At 43.7% G+C, this 22670-nt stretch overlaps 1 protein-coding gene across 6 annotated transcripts in view; it reads left to right on the top strand.

Annotated features, from left to right (window-relative positions):
• Nucleotides 1-10639: 10639 nt before the first annotated feature.
• LOC121443339 (N-acetyltransferase ESCO1-like) overlaps nt 10640-22670 on the top strand; it is a 77657-nt gene continuing 65626 nt past the window's right edge. For 2 of the 6 annotated variants that reach the window (XR_005973653.1, XM_041645066.1), the window contains exons 1-2: nt 10641-10957; nt 13981-14024. The gene's annotated coding sequence lies outside the window, so the exon portion shown is untranslated. Of the gene's footprint in view, nt 10958-11469; nt 11485-13980; nt 14025-22670 lie in introns of those variants that run through there. The other 4 variants (XR_005973654.1, XM_041645063.1, XM_041645065.1 and 1 more) reach the window with 4 other exon arrangements.

Here is a 22670-nt window from a genome sequence, read left to right as displayed (position 1 = left end):
GCTTTTATTCCCCACAAAACATCCCTGCCCCGATGTATGGGAGCTGGTCCCAGGGCCTAAGAGACCAAAGAAGGAGGCAATAGGTCCAGAATTGCAATGTGCAGTTTACGGATGACTTATAACAGAAGCATGGGCCTGGACATCAAGAAAAGCACATAGAGCCGGGCAGTGGTGGCGCACGCCTTTAATCCCAGCACTCGGGAGGCAGAGGCAGGCGGATCTCTGTGAGTTCGAGACCAGCCTGGTCTACAAGAGCTAGTTCCAGGACAGGCTCCAAAACCACAGAGAAACCCTGTGTCGAAAAACCAAAAACCAAAAACCAAAACAAAACAAAACAAAAAACCACATAGGTCCTTGAGATTTGGGTTAGAAGATAGGTAGGTTATAAAATAGGGTAAAGGTTATTTCGGAGCTAGGCATGGTGGTGCAAATTTGAGACCATCAGGTACCACATGAGTAGACTCTATCTCAACTCTCCTCTTCCCCGTAAAAGTGATTTCACCTGTCAGACTGTACGCAGTCTGTCTCCCCTGTCAGACTGTATGCAGTCTGTCTCAGGCTACTATCAGATTAGAATCAGGCACATTCTTAAGCCAAGCTCTGGTGATAAAGCTTCACACACCTCTCTCAGGATTTTGTCTGTTTTATGCTGGGAAAACTGACCAGGGTGACTCAGGGGTAATTGTTATAGTTACCACTCAAGATGGTTTCAGTAATGTCAAGATAAACCTTCAGTCCTTGATTAATATTCACAAACAAATGTCTCCCCCAGTAGAATGAAAAACTTGGTCATGTCATCCACTGCAGTAATGCCAGCATTGAACACCAGATACTCCTTAGAATCCACAATAACCTTTCCACCTTGGGGCCCACCTTCCTTCTGACCCATCTTTTCCCCCTCAGTAAGACGGGAATGTCTAAAGTCTTGTAGTTCATCAAGCTAGCTCTTCTTTTCAGATGTTTGTGCTTGTAATCTTACAATCTAGCTGACACCTATTCATTCTCTCTCAGCCATGTGGGCACGGCATAATTGCATGCATATGCTAGTGTCAATTCTCTCAGATGTTAAATTGAAAAGCCATTGTCAGTGGTGGTGCATGCCTTTAGTTCCAGCATTCACACTCAGGAGGCAGAGGCAGAGAGAGGTCTGTGAGTTCAAGGCCAGCCTGGTCTACAAAGCAAGTTTCAAGACAGGCAGGACTGTCACACAGAGAAATCCAATCTTGAAAAACCAAAAAAGAAAAAGAAAAAGCATTGTTGTTAGATTAATAACAAACATGTTTTCTTTGTCTTTATTTTGGAGTTTGATTTTTTTAAATTTAGTATGTTGCAAGGGTCAGCAAGATACTGCTGAAGCCGTGAACTTTTTAAAAAAGAATTTCTTACCCTCTCACAGTATGAAACTGTTATGTGATCTGAAGTTAAGATAGCAGGATGAAACAAAGTAAACATTCTATTTGCTGCAAGCAATAGGGTGGGTGTGAGAGTAGGATTGTTCTGTGCTCGGTGACGTAGCAGAGACTGTATATGCTTCATTAATGAGATTGGTCACAGCAAAGAAAAGAGAGTAAGGAAATGAGAGTGTGTGAGTGAGGGCAATGTGCCTGTTTAAAGAAATGAGTGGGCTTTTGTTGCTGTTTGGGGCTGTTTGTTTTTCAATACAGGGTTTCTCTATGTAGCCTTGGCAACCCTGGAAGTCTGACCTCAAACTCATAGAGATCTGCCTACCTCTGTCTCCTGAGTGCTGGGTTTAAAGGTGTGTGCCGCTACCACCAGTCTTTTTTTTTTAATGATGTATTTCTACTTTTTATGTGCATTGGTGTTTTGCCTGCATGTATTATGTGTGAGAGTGTCAGATGCCCTGGAACTGGAGTTACAGCAGTTGTGAGCTGCCATTGAGTGTTGGGAATTAATCCCAGATCCTTTCAAAGTGTTCTTAACCACTGAGCCATCTCTCCAGCTCCTGAACTGGGTGTTATTATTATAAGAAAGTACAGGAAACTACATCTTGAGTTGGAAATGTGTTTGCCTGGCATGCACAAGGCTCTGTGTGCTGTCTTCAGCACAGCACATTACTTGACGTGATGGTATATAAATGTCTCTAATCTTGGCACTTGAGAGATAGGGGCAAAAAGCTCAGACATTGAAGGTGGTCTTTAGCTACACAGTGAGTTCCAGGACAACTGAGCTACACGAGACCCAGTCTCAAAAACAGAACCTAAACCAAACAAGTTTGGAGTCATCGAGGAAAACAAATGTGGCTAACAAGTCCAGTAGATAGAGTCACAGTTCTTAATTTAGCCAGAAAACACACTCGAAGGCCATAGCCTTTGTTTCAGGCGTGGCAGATCACAAGGCTGAACCAATCAGAACTTTCTCCTAGGACTGTCATTCGACTGCTGTCCGTCTGTCCTGAGCTCTAGTGATCTTTGTCCTGATGTCAGCAGAGCCTCCGTGAGAGTGGATGCAGAGGAGAGCAAAAGGTGCAGGGTAAAAGGGCCCGAGCACACTCCGAGGGCTAAAAATTACATCAATCCTTGAGTTTGTCCCAAACTTAGGAGTTGAAATCCCACCAATACCTCCCCTCCAAAAGTTCTGCCCCTAAGAGCCCCCAAATAAGCCTGCCTCCCTCTCAGTTCTCTGCTGCTTCTCTCCGGAGCAGAGGCAGCCACTCTCCTGTGTTCTTCCCAGTAAATCTTTTGTGAGGTTTGTTGTGCGGTATGACTTGTATTCCTCTACTTGACTGCCAGGGTACCTTTTCCCTCAGAACTGCAACACTTATAGAGGTGGGCATTGTAGTATCCTGTTGACATAATTTGAGCTTCAGGATGGTCTGAGGTCAGTTGCTCCCCCACAGCTTCCAGTTATAATAGCCAAAATGACTTTTAAAAAAGTAGCTTATATTAGTTTTAGGTGGACACTAATCACTTCAAACTGATCTGGATAAGTTTTTATTTGGATTATCAAATATTTCTTTCTCTCTCTTAAGAATAAAAAATTCATGGCTGCACCAAGGCGACACACGCCTTTAATCTCAGTATCTGGGAGGCAGAGGCAGGCAGATCTCTGTGAGTTCGAGGCTAGCCTGGTCTATAAAGCAAGTTCCAGAACAGCCAGAGCTGTTAAATGGAGAAACCCTATCTTGAAAAACCAAAGAAACCAAACTTTTCCCAGGGAGACACAACACATACATACATACATCTACTCACCCAAGATAGGGAGCCCCACAAAGACCAAAGCAGTGATTCTTCCAAAGTCCAACTTGGTGAACCAGTGAATTTTGGCAGGGTTACTTATAGGAGTGTGGGTGATGGGTGAAAGAGGCACCCCCACATAGCGGGGGGCTCCCCCCCACAACCACACCCAAACACCTGTTTTCACAGAGAGATCTTTTATTAAACTGGGAAGAGAAGTTATAGTGGCTGCTTTCCACAGAAAAACAATAGCAAATGACCTTGCAGGTGTGAGGGTTTTGTTTTGTTCGGTTTTTTTTTTTTTTTTTTTTTTTTTTTGAGGCAGGGTTTCTCTGTAGCTTTGGTGCCTGTCCTGGAACTAGATCTTGTAGACCAGGCATGCCTCAAACTTACCTGCCTCTGCCTCCCGAGTGCTGGAATAAAAGGTGTGTGCCTCCACTGCCCGGCCGCAGGAGTGATTTTTAAGAGCAGGAAAAGGGGAGATCCATGTTAGAATGGGCTAGGATGCTGTGGTAGAGGAGATGCGGGTGGGGAGAAGGGAAGGGGTGATTTTCCTGGAGGGAGAAAGGATTGCCTCTGAATGGAGAGGAAACACAGAGGCAAATGGTGGTTTATAAAGGTAAAGGGAGAATTCCCATGTTAGAAGGAGGTGATTAATTTAATGGGGGCTTTTGATTTCTGGACTTTGGTAGTCAGCCTCAGAAGGAGGAAGCGGCCAAATAAGGGAATAGACCTTGGGGCTAGTTTTAGGAATGTAACTCTATTGGTTTTTACCAAAGCAGAGGGAATGGGGGAGAAGGGCAAGGCCTGCCAAAGCCACATGTTTGAGTAGGCTAGTGTTCCTTAAAGGAGTCACTTACAGGAGCAGAAATGTCACAAAGACAACCAAAGTCCACCCCAGTATAGGTTGAAAGAATAAAAAGAAAGGCACACTGGGTATCTTTCAGTGGACCCTGCCGAAGTATGCCACTAAGCAAACATGACATGAGCAACAGAGTTAGTGCAAGAGGTTTATTGGAGGAGGAGGAAGGAGGGAAGAGAAGAATAAAAGGCCATCTTAGAGTGGGGACATGAGAGAGGCAGACAGACAGACAGACAGACAGAGAAAACAGGTGTTGTAGAATGTTGTTTTAACTATATGAAGATATGTCACATTTTTTATGCTCTGGAATATTCCTTTATTGTGTAAAGGCATGTTTGATTATGTAAAGATGTGTTGCATTTGTTTCTCCTTGCCTGCCTAAAGCACCTGATTGGTCTAATAAAGAGTTGAATGGTCAATAGCTAGTCAGAGAAATGATAGGCTGGTGGGCAGAGAGAATTAATAAGAGGAGAAATCTAGGCTTGAGAGGAGAGAGAAATGAAAGAAGAGAGAATAAAGAGAAAGAGAGGGACATGCCCAGAACCAGCCAGGCAGCAGCCAGCCAGCAGACATGAGAAGCAATAAAAAAATACACAGAAGAAGTAAAAAGCCTCAAGGTACATAAAGAGAAACAGGTTACCTTAAATTAAACGAGCTAGCCAGAAATGAGCCTGAAGTAGGCCAAGCATTCAAAACTATGATAGTCTCCGTGTCATGATTTGGGAGCTGGTTGTTGGCCCAAAAGGAAAAGTCTGGTGCAAACAAGAAAGATAAGAAAAGCAGGAGAGGAAAGAAGAGGCAAGAGAGGAGCAAGAGGCAAGACAGCAAACTGTGCTTGTCAGACACTTTTAAGGGGCGCACATGTCACAATGCAGACAGGAAAAGGCACCTGACCCCAGGTGGTGACATAACTGTTCCAGCAGCAGAGCCGGCTACTGCGGTAGCAGTCTAACATTAGGGACAGCTCAGAGAGCTAGCAGCCTAGAGCAGCTACAGGCTGGAGCGTGCCCATGTGCCTCAGTTGGACTAAACATCTTCCAGGCAGGTGGTCTGATCTCAGAGTATTCTTGGCAGCTCACCTCAGAGAGTCTTCTTTGAAGTTTGGCTCTGCTCTTCAGAGAGGGTCTCTCTGCTTTTATTACTTATTCTGGACGGGAGGGGCCTAGTGAAGCTGATCAGTTTTGGGGACTTCCTGAAGTTACTTTGAGTTGTTTACTTTCTGGCTTAAGGAGCTTCCTCCAGGGTGGAATGTTTCTATCTCAGAAAACATATACAGCAGGAGTGCTAGGGCGAAAAGGGAGAGCAGGGCAAATTGCTTTCTACCTTGTTGGTTACAGGGATCAAATTCTGGTGTCAGGCTTAGTAGGAAGCCCCTGCATTTACCTGCAAAACAGCTTCCTGGCCCATTTTTGTTGCTGTTTTTGTTTCAAACATTTTATCATTGTGTACTTGTGTGTGTGCACTTGTGTGTAGGCACAAACAGAGATCAGAAACCAACTTTGTGGAGTCCGTTCACTACTCGTGCCTCAATGTGGCTTCTGGAGACCCAACTCAGGCAAATAGGCTTCATGAGTTTGCATCAGATGAGAAGTCCTTCCCACCCCTTTATTTTGAGAGCAAGTCTTGCTATGTAGCTCTGTCTGGCAGACCTCGCCTTGATCCTCTTGCCTTTGCCTCATCCTTGCCTCCTGAAGGTAGAGATAACTGATTTCTCACCTGACGAGCCATTCCCCATGATGAAGAACCAAGTCTAGGCCTCCTGGATCCAGGTAGGAGTTGTATGGCTGAGCTACAGCTCCAGTTCCTCCCTTTCTCTTCCTAAGGTGAATGTTTTTCTGTACTGCAGTTATTTTATTTACTTTGTTGTTTTCAAAACAGAGTCTCATGGTGTAGTGCTGTCTTTTCTGGAACTTAATCTGTAGACCAGGCTGGCCTTGATCCTCCTGCCTCTGCCTCCAGAGTGCTGGAACTAAAGACATGTACCACCACTGCCCAGCTATACTGCAGTTCCCCCATTTTGGATTGTACTCTTTTATCAGTTCAATATTAACGTTCTCATTCGCCATTATTTGTAAAGCCTGAATTCTTTCTTTATTCTATGTTGGAGGGGACTAAAAATTTGGCCAAGGACCATCATGAATTTTTGGTGGATAAGCAGATTAACTGTGCCAAGTTCCAAAGTTCATTGGCAAAAAAACTCTAGAAGAAAACCATTGACAAAAGGCAAAACAAATTTGTCATATGTGATATTACAGAATAATTGAGGTTTAGTTAAAGTACAAAGACCTCTAGCATTGAGTCAGAAGTGGGAAATGCTCTTCAAAATATGAACAATAATGCCAGAGGAAGTTATTTTCCCCCAAATGTTGTATAATGCAGTCCTCTGAGCATTATACCACCATCTTCAACAGACTAGCTATTATCTGTTTGCAAGAGTTTCTCACCCTGTTGATGACTGTTGATGAACCCTCATAAAAGAAGGGGGCCTCATCAGATTTCACCAGTTCCTGCCAGGCATGCTACACAAGTACATGTGGTTGTCTGGGGAACAGGGTATCTCTGGAGGTACAGTATATACGTGAGGAAGGGTACCTGAAGTGGGGCTCCATCTCGAGTATGGGTCAAGGCTCTACAGTGCAGTTGCTGTGAGTAACCCCAGTAAATTCATCAGTTTTCCAGGGTGAACGCTGCAGGAATCATACTTTGGTTTGTGTTGGGATTTTTTTTTTTGGTTTTTTGAGACAGAGTTTCTCTGTAGCTTTGGAGCCTGTCCTGGAACTTGCTCTGTATATCAGGCTGGCCTTGAACTCACAGAGATCTGCGTGCCTCTGCCTCCCGAGTGCTGAGATTAAAAGCATGTGCCACCATCGCCTGGCCAACATTTTGTTTTTCACTGCACATTTAAATAACTGATTATATATAGTTTTAAAGATGAACATCTACAATAAACAGATTATTAATTATACTTTAAATTACTTTAAGGGAACATGACAAGATCTTCCACTGTACCTGAGGTCAACCTTACCTAGAGCTCTTGATCTTCCTGTTTCATTCTACTGAGTTCTAGAATTATGGTTCCATGCCTATCTATCTATCTATCTATCTGTCTATCTATCTAAATATCTATCTATCTATCTATCTATCTATCTATCTATCTATCTATGTTTTCTATGTCTATATCTGTATGTATAACAAAGAATCAAGGAGAAAGACCACAAATCCAAATCATCATGGAAAAATTAATTAAAGCAACGTTTTAAAATTTATGTATATGAACTGCCTCCCCCTAAAGTAGGGTTCAAGAGGTCAGCACTAGATATGAGGAAGACAAAGTTTTTATAGCTCAGGGGTAGGGGGTTTCCTGATCTGGGATTTTACAGGCAAAGTAGGCAAGGTTACAGAGTAGAACATAAGTATAACAAGGTAGTCATTAAGGACCTCCTGAAACAAAGGCATAATTGCAAGGTGGTCACAAGGTGGTTGTGCTAGTTAGAGTTTCTATTGCTGTGAAGAGACAATGGTGTCTTGTCACCACAGCAACTCTTACAAAGGAAAACATTTCATTGAGGTGGCAACTTACAGTTTCAGAGATGCAGCCCGTTATCACTATGGCATGTGGCACGCAGGCAGACACCGTGCTGGAGAAGCTGAGAATACTACATCTTGATCCACAGGCAGCAGAAGCAACTGTGACACTGGGCATAGCTTGAGCATAGGAAGCCTCAATGCCCACTCCTACAGTGACACACTTCCACTTCTTCCAACAAGGACATACCTACTCCAACAGGGCACACTTAAGAGTGTCACTCTTTATGGGTAACATTTTCTTTCAGACCACCATAGTGGTCATAACATTAGGTAGTCATAGCTGTTTTAAACAAAGGAAGGGCTGCAAGATGGTTATAAATAACATTTTGAAACAAATACATGGTTGCCATTCCTAGAACAGGCAGTATAGAACTATGTGCAGTTACGATTACAGTTGGGACAAAGCACAATCCTTGAGAAACAAAGCTTTGATTATAAACACGAATGAACCTAGCTTGTCTTTTACTACAAGATGACTTTGAAGTCTAAGATGGAGGTAGGCTGGCTCATCAAAATTACTTCTTTACCAAAGGTAAGTACATATGATTTCATATGGTCTGACATGAGTTTTTATGCTCTTATCTAAAGCTAATGGAGCAGAACACATTACTACGAAGGTATATTTTGTAAGAATGTTCGTGTGTGTGTGTGTGTGTGTGTGTATGCACTGGTGTGAACTCAGTAAAGATAAACTGAAAGGAAACCTCACTGTAGAATGACACAGGTTGGAGAAACCCAGGCTAACTCCAAGATAAACAAATTATATTTTTTTATTAGAAGGGGCAAACTCATGAAACAGGAAAGAGAAGTCCAGCCTCAGTTGTGTAGCACAGGAACCACAGGGAGAGAGAACCTTGGGCGACCTAGCATTTTTCTCAGGGTACCCAAAAGGTCATGCCCTAACCTGGTCCCACCTCTTAAAGATCATCAGCTGACAGACATTCCCCATCACAAACCCCCTTTGTTTAAATAAGAGAGTTTCAAACCCAATGCAAAACTCCATACACTAGGAACAGATATCAAGTATAAAATTAGGATTACAACCAGCATGAACAATATTAAGCAAGGAACACATGCTAAATGTTTTAATAAACATTTTATTTTAAAGAGTCGAAGTCTTGTATCAGAAATGGCTTGGCTAAGGCCAGGCGGTGGTGGCGCACGCCTTTAATCCCAGCACTCAGGAGCCAGCACTCGGGAGGTAGAGGCAGGCGGATCTCTGTGAGTTCGAGACCAGCCTGGTCTACAGAGCTAGTTCCAGGACAGGCTCCAAAGCCACAGAGAAACCCTGTCTCGAAAAACCAAAAAAAAAAAAAAAATGGCTTGGCTAAATCATAAGGGGAAGGTAACTATGACTATCTATCTTTAACCTCATCGAAGGCATGAGAAGGGTAATATTATCTAATATTATTTAAGTAGGCAGTAAGTGCAATCAAGCAGCTTCCAAAGCGTGTAGTATATGACAGACAACTGGCTACCAGAGTAATCAAAGTCTCACTTGCAATGTTGAAGCTACCAACTTTGGCTAATACCTAGCCTAACTGACAGACCATTTTTTAGAGGCAGGAAATTTTTTTGAACCGTCTTACACTGTCTTGGCAAAGTTTGGCAGTCTTTTTCTTCTGTTCTGCGTATCCAGTATGGACACCATGTACTTTGTCAATGGTCGAGGCATGGGCAGTTCCTTGCCCAAAGGCCAATTGTGCCAAGAAGAAAACAAACTCCAAGTGGAATATCTTTGGTGCTTATCATTTTGGGGGACTATATTGGTGCTGTCAGAAGCAATCGTGTCTCACATCACGTCGTGGTTCTATAATTTTATAGTGAAGAAAACTTTATCGAGCCATTTCCTACATGCCATTAAAGCATAAATCAGGATTCTGGACGTGGAAGCTCAGGATTTAGGAGGTGGAGACAGGAGAATTGGGAGTTCAAGGTCATTCTAAACTACAAAGAAAATGAGAGGCCTGAGTTACTGAAATTCTCAGAAACCCAAAACAACTACTTTTGGCCCTTTCTTTGGACACTTCTAAAAGCCTTAGCCTGTCTGAATATCAACTTCAGTAAACTTAGTGGAAACTACAGTTTTGTTTAGGCTCTTAACTTCTCAGGCATAAGAACATTGGTAAAGAAAGGGTGAATCCCGTGATCTGGTGTAGTTTTCAGATAAGAATGGCCATTTAATCCTTTTCTTTATGTTAATGCTCCCCCGCTGTCCTGGAACTCACTCTTTGTGGACTAGGCTAGCCTTGATCGAACTGGAAGAGATTCACTTGCCTCTGCCTCCCAAGTGCTTGTATTAAATGGGATTAAAGGCGTGTGCCACCAGTGCAGGGTTTAAAGGCCACTATTAAAGAAAGATCAAAGGATTCGCTCCCACAGAAAATGATGGAAATTCTGAGCAAACCCCTCACCTTTTGGGGCCTTGGGTGAGTTTAAAGGGGCTTTACAAATTTATTATAGTTCTCATTTATGTGTGTGTATCATGACTAGAATATGTGATCCACAGATTGGACATTGTTTAGATAAAGTGTAAACAACACAGTATGATTTTAGGATAAAGTGTTCTGCCTGCCATGACCCCCTCAGCAGGTAGCAGGCAATAGAGAGGCATCCTCAGCAGGGCTGGCCCGTGGGTTGACTTTGTCCCCACCAGTCTAAGGAAGGGGTTCACTCCATACTCAGCTCCTCTTTTCCTGAGTATAGCAGTGAGCAATGTATTACACTTTCGCGTTTGCAGGCTGTGGAGGTGCTCAGATCTTACAGGGCTTGCTGCTTGTACATATGCCACGGCTTGTACATATGCCACAGCTGGCATGTGGCAGTCAGAAGATAGCTCTGTTCTTCCACAATGTGGCCCTCCGTCCCATCTCCCGGGCCGGAGACGAGCACGAGGACCAGCCGTCACCGACAGGGGGCGCCGCCACCGTCCCGAAGGGCGCCCACCCGCGGAGTCGCACACGCTAGGCCTCCCAGTGCGCCTGCGCCGAGTGTGGACTCCGCTCTTCTTTCCCCGACGCCCGGCTGTCTCGGCCCGGGTGAAAACTGCGTGACACGCAGGGAGCGTAGCGGCCATCTTCGTCTTCTGGGCACGTCAGCTGAGCGGGTTAGGGCTGGAGAAGCGCTGCGCAAGCGCACCCACGACGGCCCCAGGTAACTCCCATCTGAACCGAGAGGCGTCGCCGCCGCCGCCGCCGGAAGTTTGGTGTTTGCCGCGGGCGGCGACGGTCGCGGCAGAAGCAGCTGAGCGTCTCCGGGTACCCGGATGTGAGCGCCCCAGGCTCCGGGCGGACGCCGGCCGCGCAGCAGGGAGGTAGGTGAGCATCCCCACGGCCCTCGCCACGGCGGGCGGCTGTCCTCGCTGTCGCCCGCCGCACGCCTCCTCCTCGTGGGTCCCGGCTGCTCGCACCTCCGGAACCAGCGGGAAGGCTCGTAGCCGCGGGCGCCTGAGGTGGGCGGTCGCGCGTCACCTGCCGTTGCTTGCCGGCTGTCAGAGTCGCAGAGGAGCTGGGTCCTCGGACGGCCGGAGGTGGCTGCAGCCATGGCGACTGCCGGCAGCCTGCGCTCGGAGTCCGCAGGTAGCCGGGGCCTGGTCCCCGCCCCCGGCCTCCCGCCCTCCTTCCGTCCGTCCGTCTTTCCGCCGTCGCTCTCCAGTCTCCTGCGGCAGCGGGGCTGCGGCAGCGGCGCCTCCCGCTGACCCGGCCTGAACCCTGAGGCCCTGCAGCCTGCGGGCAGGATGTGGGGGATCCCGACTCCGCGTCTTCATCTTGGGAGGGGAGCGATGGCCCGGTTCCCCATCTCAGGAAATAATGCAACCTGGAGATGGAGGCCGAAGCACAGGTAGGGTCCTTTGAGGGCCCCAGGAAGTTTTGTACGGTGGAGAGGTGTGAGCGGAAGTGAATTGGATATTAGATTTTGATCGCGCTCGTCAGATTTTGCACCGGCAGAGTAACCTGTCTGTGTCACCAGAGGTCCAAAAATCGGATCCCCACACCTCACCTCCAAATGGTGCGTTGTGCAAGTGGGTGGCGGTAGGCGAGGGAGTGGGAAGTACAGGAAGATACAAGAAGTACTGTAGTCTTAGCAGAAATGGATTTCTTGTAGCAAGAAGCAGTGGCACCCATGCAGTCCCTAAATGATACTACAAAACAAGTGTTTTTATTTTTCTTTCCCGTTTTCACCATGTAGTTCAGGCTGGCCTGGAACTCAGATCCACCTGCTTCTGCCTCCCTAGTGCTAGGATTAAAGGCGGTCACCACTGCACCAGGCACAAAACTGCATGTTATTTGGTGAAATAATGAGGATGTGACCTGATGCTCCTCCCCCAATCTAAACAATTTTTACAAAGTAGGAATGAGGGCCGAGGGGATGATTCAGCTGGTAAAAAGGCTAAGCCTGACAAGCTGAGTTTGATACTTGATCGTGTGGGAGGAGAGAGCTGACTCAAAGCTCAGGATGTCGATCGTAGTGTATAGCTTAACATGAGCCAGGGCTCTAGGACCAGAAGTAAGAAAGTTGGTGAAACACAATTTCAGCTGTGCTGGTCAAGGTTTCAGTGAACTGAAGCTGTATTTCACTTTTGTGATTGCATTTTACATAGGGTACTAACTCTAATGAATTTTTTTTTAACTTGAAAAAACTTTATAAAATTCCCACCGAGACTATCATGAACAAAACAAAACTAAATGAAACTGCTTAATTTGGAAACTCCTAATTTATCGTCTGAGGAAACGAGGAAGTTAGTAGTAGTAGACACGCTGTGCGTGCGTGTGCGTGCCTGCGTGTGCGTGCCTGCGCGTGTGTGCATGTGTGGTTTTTCCATACAGCGTTTCTCTGAGTAACAGCTTTGGCAGTCCTGGAGCTCATCACTCTCTACACCAGGCTGTCCTCAAACTCACAGAGATCTGCCTGTGTCTGCCTCCAGACTGCTGGGATTAAAGGCATGTGCCGCCATACCTAGCAATAGAAATTCTTAATGAACAAAATTTCTAAAAGTTGCTGATTAGTATGTTATAATTATTTCACTATTACATTTTCACACATGTATTTATATTTTCAATTATATATAGTTACTCCCTCACTACCCTTTCTTCTTTTTCTGCCATTCCCTCTGATCACCTTTCTCTTTTCTGCTAGTCCCTTTTACTTTTGGGGTGGGAATGCCAATGAGTTTAATTAGGGTTCTTCATGGATCCTGAAAGCTAAGAGTGGCTATACTGGGGAGAATCTGTCTCTCACCAGAACTCCGGGGAAGCTGAGCCTCCTCAGTGTTGCCCTACCTTCTTCAAGTTCTATTTATCTTAATCTTATTTAATCTGTTCCTTGCCAGGTTTTTGTGCCTACATTTAAATTGAGAAATTATACTTCACAGAAAGGATACTATGATGAATATCATTAACTCCCTTTGCGGGATGGTCTTTGTTGACTTCAACACACAGAGTTGATTGTTATTTGTCCTATAAGTGACTAGCGCTGTATAATTCAAAATGATGTATTTTTATAATAGTCGGTTTTTTTCTATGACTTTTATGACGTTTGTCCTTCCTAGAGTTCACTAAATAACCTCAACTGTTGGTAATGAACTAAGATGATTATTAGAATTCTGTTAACCCTTTTGAAGCTTAGGCTTTTTATGTGTGTACATGCATCAGTGAAAATTCTTTGGCTTTATATTTACAGAAACTTTATTACTGTAATTCTAGTTGGTAATGAAGCATTATTCTCTGTCATTTTTGCTTTTGAAAGAACAGCAACTTTTATTTGCCCAGCAACCTTTTATACCTTTACTCCTTCTGTGGAGACCCACCAGCCAGATGGCAGTTTGATTTTTATGATAAATCTCAATCATTTTCACCTCTCATTCTCCCTCTCTCCCATTGGCATTCTTCTCAGAATCCCTACTACTTTTATGTCTCTCTGTGTGTGTCTCTGTGTGTCTGTGTGTATGTGTGGCCTCCATGAGTTTCATTATAGTTCTTTGACTGAGAATGGGGTGGGAATTTATTCACTGGAGCAAGGGCAATTTGTAGGACTGTGGGTCTTTTCTGTTTGGGAATAGGATGTTACGAATTTTTGATTCATTCTTATCCTGTAGGAGTAAATAAAAAGACATTGTTATTTTAATGTAGTGGCTCCCTCCCTTTGCTCCAAGCAGCTCAGGCTGGCCTTGAAGTATACCTACTTCCACTTCTCTGTTGGTAAACACCCACTGTGCTCTCCCTCCTCCCTACTGTCTTTCGGAGTGAGAGCGTCTCACCATAGAGCCCTCTGAGATTACAGGTGTGAAGCACCACACCCAGCCTCTTTTCCTTTTTTTCTCTTCCTCTTCCTTCATAGGTTCCTGCTGTGTAACCCAGGCCTCCCAACTGCTGTGATTACAGGTCTGTACCACCACTTGTGGCTATTGTTCTTGTTCTCAAATTTCAGAATTCCTTTGTCCTCTTAAAGATCATGTAGGATCTACTGCTGTGAAGAGACACCAGAAGTTTAGTTAATTATCATCTGGGCAGGACTTGGCCCATGCTGTTCTGGTAGCCACTGGTATTGGAGAAGGAGCTAAGAGTCTTGACTCACAAGCATCAGGAAGTGGTCTGAGACACCGAACATGGTTGAGCATATATGAGACCTCAAATCCCACTTCCATAGTGACACACTTCCTCCAACAAAGCTACACCTAATAGTGCCACTCCCTTTGTGTTTATGGGGCAATTACTTTCAAATTACCACAGATTCTAAATAGCTTTTTGTTTGTCTTTATTTGTTTTGTTTTGTTTTTCTGATACAGGGGTTCTCTGTATAGCTCTGGCTGTCCTGAAATTGCTCCTGAATCAATCAGGCTGGCCTCAAGTGTCTAGAGATTCGCCTGTCTCTGGCTCCTGAGTACTGGGATTAAAAAGGCAGTTGCCACTGCCGAGCTCTTATGTAGGATTAAGAAGCTTTTGTTGATATTGTTATATATGTTATAGCTATTGTGTTATAAGTAATCATCTTCAAATGTATCAATGCCTGAATTAAAAGTTAATATAAACTGCAGGAGAGATGAGTCAGTGGTTAAGAACACTTGCTTACTCTTTTAGAAGACCTAGGTTCAGTTCTTACTGTCCACATGGTAGCTTACAGTCATCCCTAATTCTAGTTGCAGAGATACCCTCTTTTGACCTTCATAGGTCACATACATATGGTGGACAAAATACATACAGGCAACACACTCACACATATCCAATAAGTAAATCTAAAAATAGATAATATGAGTAGCATCTTTAATGATACCTAACAATATGCCAATTAGATTGCCAAAGAGTGGTAGTTGTATTATTTTGTAAATTAGTGTTTAGCTTAATAGAATACAACTGGGTTGTTTAATGAGCTCTATCAGTTGCTGTTTTCTGGTCAAAGTACATGAAGAAAAATCCAACTTCATAGTACTATGTTGAGAGGGAAATTTAATAATTTTTAGAAGCCGGGCAGTGGTGGTACAGCCTTTAATCCCAGCACTCAGGAGCCAGCACTCGGGAGGCAGAGGCAGGTGGATCTCTGTGAGTTCCAGGCCAGCCTGATCTACAAGAGTTAGTTCCAGGACAGGCTCCAAAGCTACAGAGAAATCTTGTCTCCAAAAACTAAAAAAATTATTTTTAGATAATTGTGATTGTCTAACAAATCAGTAAGTGAGTACTACCCTGCCTGTACTTAATTGTAAAATCACTGGTCTCGTTTTTATCTTTTTTTTTTTTTTTTGAGTGAGGTGGTGTCACTTTGTTGTTACAGGGCTGGCCTGTCCTTGAACTCTTAGGCTCAAAGGGATCCTTTTGTCTCAGCTTCCTTGAGTAGCTGGAACTATAGGGAACCCTGCATTTTTTTTGTCTTTATTTTGTGCTTGGGATGGAACCTAAGACCTGATACATGCCAGGCAAATGATTTTCTACTGAGTTGCATCTCTGTGTATTTTTTCTGTGCAGTGTATATAACATGTTGATTTATAGTCATCCTTTTGTTGTTTTGTTTTTGGAGGTAGGGTTTCTTTGTATAACAGCTCTAGCTCACCTAGAACTCACTTTGTAGAAAGTGCTAGACTTGACCTCACAGAGGTCCACCTGCCCCTGCCTCCCAGGGTTTAAAGGTGTGCACCATCACTGTCCAGGGATTTGTAGCATCTTAAAAATGTATATTTAGCTGGGCAGTGGTGGTGCACGCCTTTATTTCCAACACTCAATATCTACATACACATCATGCACACACCTCCAATAACAAAAAAAAAAGAGGCAGAGACAGGTGGATCTCTGAGTTCGAGGTCAGTCTGGTCTACAAGAGTGAGTTCCAGGACAAGCTCCAAGCTATATAGAAATCCTGTCTCAAAAAACAACAACAACAACAACAACAACAAAAATTCAAAAAGCAAAAAAACAAAAAAATTAACAGTTTATGTACCTGCTGTTTTTAAAGGCTGTCAAAATTCTATCTTGGAAACCAGGTGTGATACACATTTGTAATCACACTTGGGGGGTGGAGTCCAGTCTGGGTTACGTAGCAACTCCATCTCAAAAGTCTGACTGACTTCTTCTTACTACTTTTCTTGAGTATTTTAGAACAGTTTTGAATATTTTTGCTTATATAAATGCTTCTTTTGTTCTTGTAGTTAACTTATTATTTTTTTTTTTTTTTGTTTTTCGAGACAGGGTTTCTCTGGTTTTGGAGCCTGTCCTGGCACTAGCTCTGTAGACCAGGCTAGTCTCGAACTCACAGAGATCCGCCTGCCTCTGCCTTCCAAGTGCTGGGATTAAAGGCGTGGGCCACCACCGCCCGGCTAGTTAACTTATTTTTTATGAGGTACTAAATTCTTGATCCTCATGTGTTGTAGGAGGCCGCTTGTTCCCGACTGCTCAGCCCCAAAATAACCACACAGAAACTGTATTAATTAAATGACTGCTTAGCCTATTAGCTCTAGCTTCTTAATGGCTATCTCTTACATCTTAATTCAACCCATTTCTATTAATCTCTGTATCGCCACGAGGTTGTGGCTTACCAGTAAGGTTCCAGCTTGTCTGTTCCCAGGGGCAGCTACATCTCTGACTCCGCCTTCTTTCTCCCAGTATTCAGTTTAGTTTTCCCCACCTACCTCTATTCTGCCCTGTGCAGGCTCAAGACAATTTCTTTATTAACCAATAGTGTTCACAGGATACAGAGGTGAATCCCACATCACTCATGAATGGGTGGAGAAAGGGCATGGTATCATGAATTGGCTGATAATTGTTTAAACTGACATTATATCAGAGTTCTGTCAGTGCAGCTTAGTGGTAGTGTTTGTCTAACATGCATGTGGCCCCACGTTTTTTTGTTATTGGAGGTGTGTGCATGATGTGTATGTAGGTATAGAGTCAGTTTCTTCCACTTTTATGTGGGTTTCAGGTACCCAGACTTGTGACAAATATCTCTACTTGCTGAGCCATCTAGCCAGCCCTTGCTAGGTATTTTTTTTTAACATGAGAGAAACTTAAATTACCTTAAATTATGGGAGTTAATTGGAACGTTACACAGAGAAACGAAGAGATGACTGCAGAGTGAGAGCTTGTGAGAGAGAAGAACAGAAACTATTTAACATTAGGATTTATCAGGAAACACACCAGGCCCTGTAAACCTAAGTGTAGTTCAGAACTCACATAATTGTGGAGTACCACAGTATATCTCTGGAAATTGGTTCACCTTACTTCAATTCCTTGGTAAGTGTTCTGTAACTGCTAATCTTGTCTGTCTCAACTAGGTGAATTTGCCTTTTGGAACATTTGGCAGTATCTGAAGGTATTTTGTCAGTGTTGGGGAAAGGGATGCTATTGACTTCTAGCGGGTATTGGCCATGAATACTACTAAACATCCTCTGATCACACAGGCAGCTCTTCATTACACGACCTTTATCAGCTCATTTAATAGTGATGAAGTTGATAAACCCTGCATTATCATTGACTATCTAATGGCTGCTCTGGTCTCAGAAATCCACTCTTAAATTTGTTTTGTTTATTTGTGTGTGTGTAATATATGTGGAAGAGGACAGGGTATGGGAGTCAGTGGTCTTCTACCATTTGGGTTCTGGGGATTGAAATAGGGTGATCAGGCTTGGCAGCAGCATCTTTGCCTGCTTGAGCCACATCACTGGCCTCTAGAACTCGTTCTAGGATAGGCAGGTGTGCACTATGGTTAACTTTATGAGCTGCTTAAGACCTTTGGTTTTTTTAAAAGTGGGTGATTGTGGGCTATAAAGATTTTTTTTTTTTAAATCACAGTTCTGGGGATTGGACACAAATGTGTCTTTGGGGGATACCTGTTAACCTAGAACCAAAGAGACTCGAAGAAAAGGAATGGGTTGAAGAACCAAATTAGTTTGTTTCTGTTTTAAAATTTTTGTGGGTGTTTTTGCCTGCGTGTATGTGTGTGCACCTTGGAAGCAAGTTTCCTAATTGGTAGACTCACCTTCAGCTGTGGTCTCTTCCCTACCTACCTTTCAGCTGTGGTCTCTTCCCTGTTTCATTTTAAATCAAGTTCTGTAGTTTCTTGTTCAACTCCTCCCCCTCCCCCCAAGGAAACAGGGTGTGTGGTGGCACACACCTATAATTCTAACACTGAAAAGGTGAGGGAGGAAGATGAAGAATACAAATCCCATCTATACATTTGTCAGAAATAAAAGACTCCAGCATTGAGACACTAAGGCAGGGGGATTTGACAAATTTGAAACTAGCCTGGAATATTTAGTTTATAAAGTTATTTAAATATTATTTTAACTGTATGCGTGTTTTGCTCCCATGTATGTCTTTGTACCAAATGTGTCCCTGGTACTTTCTGAGGCTAAAAGAGAAGGTATCAGATTCCCTGGAACTAGAGTTAAAGGTGGTTGTGTGCTGGAGTCCAGCTGCTGTGGATTTCAGGCCCCAAAGAGGAGAGATGTGGAGTAGGCAAATGGAAGAAGGAAGACTTAGTTAAGTCGGGGGTGGCTGCTGCTTTATTGAAGAAAAGGCTACACCTTTTATACTCTATAATTACACAAAGGATCAGAAAGGGGGCTTGTGAGCTGGGATGGGGCTTGTAAGCAGCCATTGAGGAAGCTAGCATCTACTCTGACAAGTTAATAGTCATTACAATCATGTTACTCTTGCCAGAGGTAAGGCAAGCAGCACTTTACTTCAAGCCCTTGAGGAAATGGGGCGATTGTTTAAATGCCTGACCTTGCAAGAAGGACTCTCTTCAGGGGACCAGGCACTCCATTATAGAATATTGCAGTTTTTTTATATGGCTTAGTTTATCTAAATAGCTAAAGCTTAAAGTGAGCAAAGATGAAGCTAGACAAGTATTGCTGTGAACCTGAGTAGACCTTATGAATTTATAAATCTTGATTATCAAGTATATCTTATTTATCAAATATACCTTATTTGTCAAGCATATGTTACCTGTCTAAATTTTCTAGCAGTTTTATCATGCGTACTACTGTGGCTTGGAATTTTTTTTCCAAAGAGTTAATTATTTTGTTTAAAGAGGCTGTCATTGTATATATCCTCATCCCCTACTGAAACCCACACAAAATTTCCCAAAGGAAAAGGCATAAGGAAAACTCCCATAACACTTGTTATTCTTTTTTAAGAATGGTGGTGGGAGAGTCCCATGAGGGCAGCAGTCTCACAAGGGGCCGCAGTAGGTCACCCCAGGTCTCAGTGGGGTAGCCATGGGTCCCCAGAGGCCTTGGTGGATGGGAGACCATGACAGGTGAGAGACAGACAGATACACCATGCAGAGAGAGAGTTTGGGTATAGAGCTTATTTAGTGGGTTATGAAAGTGAAAGGGAAGGTGTAATGGAAAAATTAAAAATGCTGCAGGATCTCCAGCAGCAGTAGGCAGCGGAGATGCTGTAGGTCCCCAAGTGGTGATAGCGGGCCATGTGGCGGTAGGCAGAGGGCCCCGGAGCAGTGGCTGAATCCCAGGCAGGGAGACGCGTGGAGGTCAGGCAAGAGACAGAGACATGGATCAACATGACATGCAGAGTGAGGTTGAATATTTATTTATTCAGGGGGTTATGGAGGGGAAGGAAAAAGGGAGAGGGGGGAGAGGAGAGAGAGTGAAAAAGGGGGGAGGCAAGAAATGAGGAGAAAGGCAGAAGCGGCCGGAAAAGAGAGAGAGAGCTCAGGCCAGAAGCTGAAGATCAGCCTGCCCCAGTGGATGGGGGAGGGAGTCGGCATGGCTTGTCTCTTAAAGAGAAGAAAGGTAGCTGGCGAGAGGGGGGGGAGGGAGAAAGGCAGTAGCCACCCCCTTCAGAAGAGGGACAAAAAGAGCACAAGCTGCCTGACATAAGGGGATGGTTGGGAGTGGGAAGGGCTTGTCTCTTAAAGGGACAGGGTACCCAGGTGGCGACAGGCCAGCACATCATAACAACACTTAGTGAGAATTATTAAAAATGAAAGTAAGAGGGTGCTGGAGAACTGTCATTGGCAGTGTCAAGATGCTGGAACTTAGTCAGCAGCAGTGGTTGTCATGCTGAGATTCCAACCCAAGTCTTCTGTAATAGGTTTTGTACCTTGATAGCAGTAAGCCAGATCAAGCTGAATTGAAAAAAGTAAAAGGAAGGGTTTATTTTGAACAAAGCAACTCCCAGGTGAATTCTTCAGCCCCCAGAGATTGAGGCAGGAGAAGAAGCAGGAAAAAGGGAGCTTAAACACCCTGTAGGCAAGATGATGTGTTTTCCATAAACTGGATTTGTACCCAAGGATGGTACGCTTTAGGTGGGGCTTTCATGGGAGGAGCCAAAGTAGCTGCCAAGAATGCAGAACTGGGCTTTTTGTAGCCATTTCTTTGTTGGAGATTTTCTGAGAGGGCGGGGTTTGGAGAGAGATGGGATTTTCTGGGTCAAGCGGGAGTAGCTGGAAGTTCCAGCTGAACACTCTGGTAGAGCAAGTACTTTTAACCTCAGAGCGATCTCTTTAGCCTCATAGCCTTGAGTATTGAGTTCAAAACCAGCTGAGTTTACACAACAAAGTTCAGTCAATGTTACATAGAAAGATCCAGGCTCAGAAAACAAAATAGAACTTCTGAGGTGGTTCTTGCCTGGCATACCTCTAGCCTGTTTGAGCCTAGGAAACAACGTGATGGAAGGAAAGAACTGTTCCCATAAGCTAACCTTTAATCACCACATGTGTACTGTGGCAGGCATGTGTAAATGTCTGTGCACGTATACAAATAAATGTAATAAAAATTTTTTGTAGGGTGTGGAGGCACACTACCAGCACTCCAGGTGTATCTCTTTGAGTTTAAGGCCAGCCTGGTCTACCTTCCAGGACAGCTGGGCAGCGGTGATACACACTTTATTTATTTATTTATTTTGGTTTTTCGAGACAGGGTTTCTCTGTGGCTTTGGAACCTGTCCTGGAACTAGGTCTGTAGACCAGGCTGGTCTCGAACTCACAGAGATCCGCCTGCCTCTGCCTCCCGAGTGCTGGGATTAAAGGTGTGTGCCACCATCGCCCGGCTCACTTTTTTTTTTAATTGATATTTATTGAGCTCTACATTTTTCTCTGCTCCCCTCCCTGCCTCTTCCCTCCCCCCTTCAACCCTCTGGCAAGGTCCCCATGATCCAATTTACTCAGGAGATCTTGTCTTTTTCTACTTTTCACTTCCCATGTAGATTAGATCTATGTAAGTCTCCATTAGTATCTGCATTGTTGTCTATGTTCTCTGGGATTGTGGTTTGTAGGCTGGCTTTCTTTGCTTTATGTTTAAAAACCACCTATGAGTGGGTACATGTGATAATTGTCTTTCTGTGTCTGGGTTTCTGGGTTACTTCACTCAAAATAATGTTTTCTAGCTCCATCCATTTTCCTGCAAAATTCAAGCTGTCGTTATTTTTTTCTGCTTTGTAGTACTCCATTGTGTAAATGTACCACATTTTTTTTTTTAATCCATTCTTTGATTGAGGGGCATTTAGGTTGTTCCCAGGTTCTGGCTATGACAAACAATGCTGCTGTGAGCATAGTTGAGCACATGTTCTTGTGGCATGATTGAGCATCCTTTGGATATATACCAAAAAGTGGTATTACTGGGTCTTGAGGAGGGTTGTTTCCTAATTTTCTGAGAAATCACCACACTGACATCGAAAGGGGTTGTACCATCTTGAATTCCCATCAGCAATGCAGAAGTGTTCCCTTTTCCCTACAACCTCTCTAGCATAAGTTGTCATCAGTGTTTTTGATCTTGGCCATTCTTACAGATGTGAGATGTAATCTCAGCGTTGTTTTGATTTGCATTTCTTTGATGACTAAGGCTGTTGAACATTTCCATAAGTGTCTTTCAGCCATTTTAGATCCCTCTGTTGAGAGTTCTCTGTTTAGGTCTGTACTCCATTTTATTTTTTATTGGATTATGTGATCTTTTGGTGTCCAATTTCTTGAGTTCTTTGTATATTTTTGAGATCAGACCTCTGTCTGATGTGGGGTTAGTGAAGATCTTTTTCCATTCTGTAGACTGTTGTTTTGTCTTGTTGACTGTGTTTTTTGCTTTATAGAAGCTTTTCAGTTTCAGGAGGTTCCATTTATTAATTCTCTCAGTGTCTGTGCAGCTTGGGGTTATATTAAGGAAGTGGTTCCCTGTGTCAATGAGTTCAAGTGTACTTCCCACTTTCTCTTCTGTAAGGTTCAGTGTGGCTGGCTTTATTTTGCGGTCTTTGATCCATTTGGACTTGAGTTTTGTGCATGGTGGTAGATATGGGTCTATTTTCATTTTTCTACATGTTGATATCCAGTTATGTCAGCATCACTTGTTAAATATGCTTTCTTTTTTCCATTTGATATTTTTTGCTTCTTTATCAAAAATCAGGTGTTTGAAGATATGTGGATTGACATCCGTGTCTTCTATTCGTCCTCCTGTCTGTTCTTATGCCAGGCTGTTTTCAGTTCTGAGGCTCTGTAGTAGAGTTTGAAGTCAGGGACTGTGATGGCTCCAGAAGTTCTTTTTTGTACAGGATTGTTTTGACAAACATTGTTCTCCTCTTTGAATATTTAAT

This window comes from Microtus oregoni, unplaced genomic scaffold (genome assembly GCF_018167655.1).
Source record: "Microtus oregoni isolate MIOR12 unplaced genomic scaffold, Mior012 000105F_ref0000443, whole genome shotgun sequence".
NCBI lineage: Eukaryota > Metazoa > Chordata > Mammalia > Rodentia > Cricetidae > Microtus > Microtus oregoni.
Note: the sequence above shows the minus strand (reverse complement) of the source record. Positions and strands in the feature narration are given on the sequence as shown.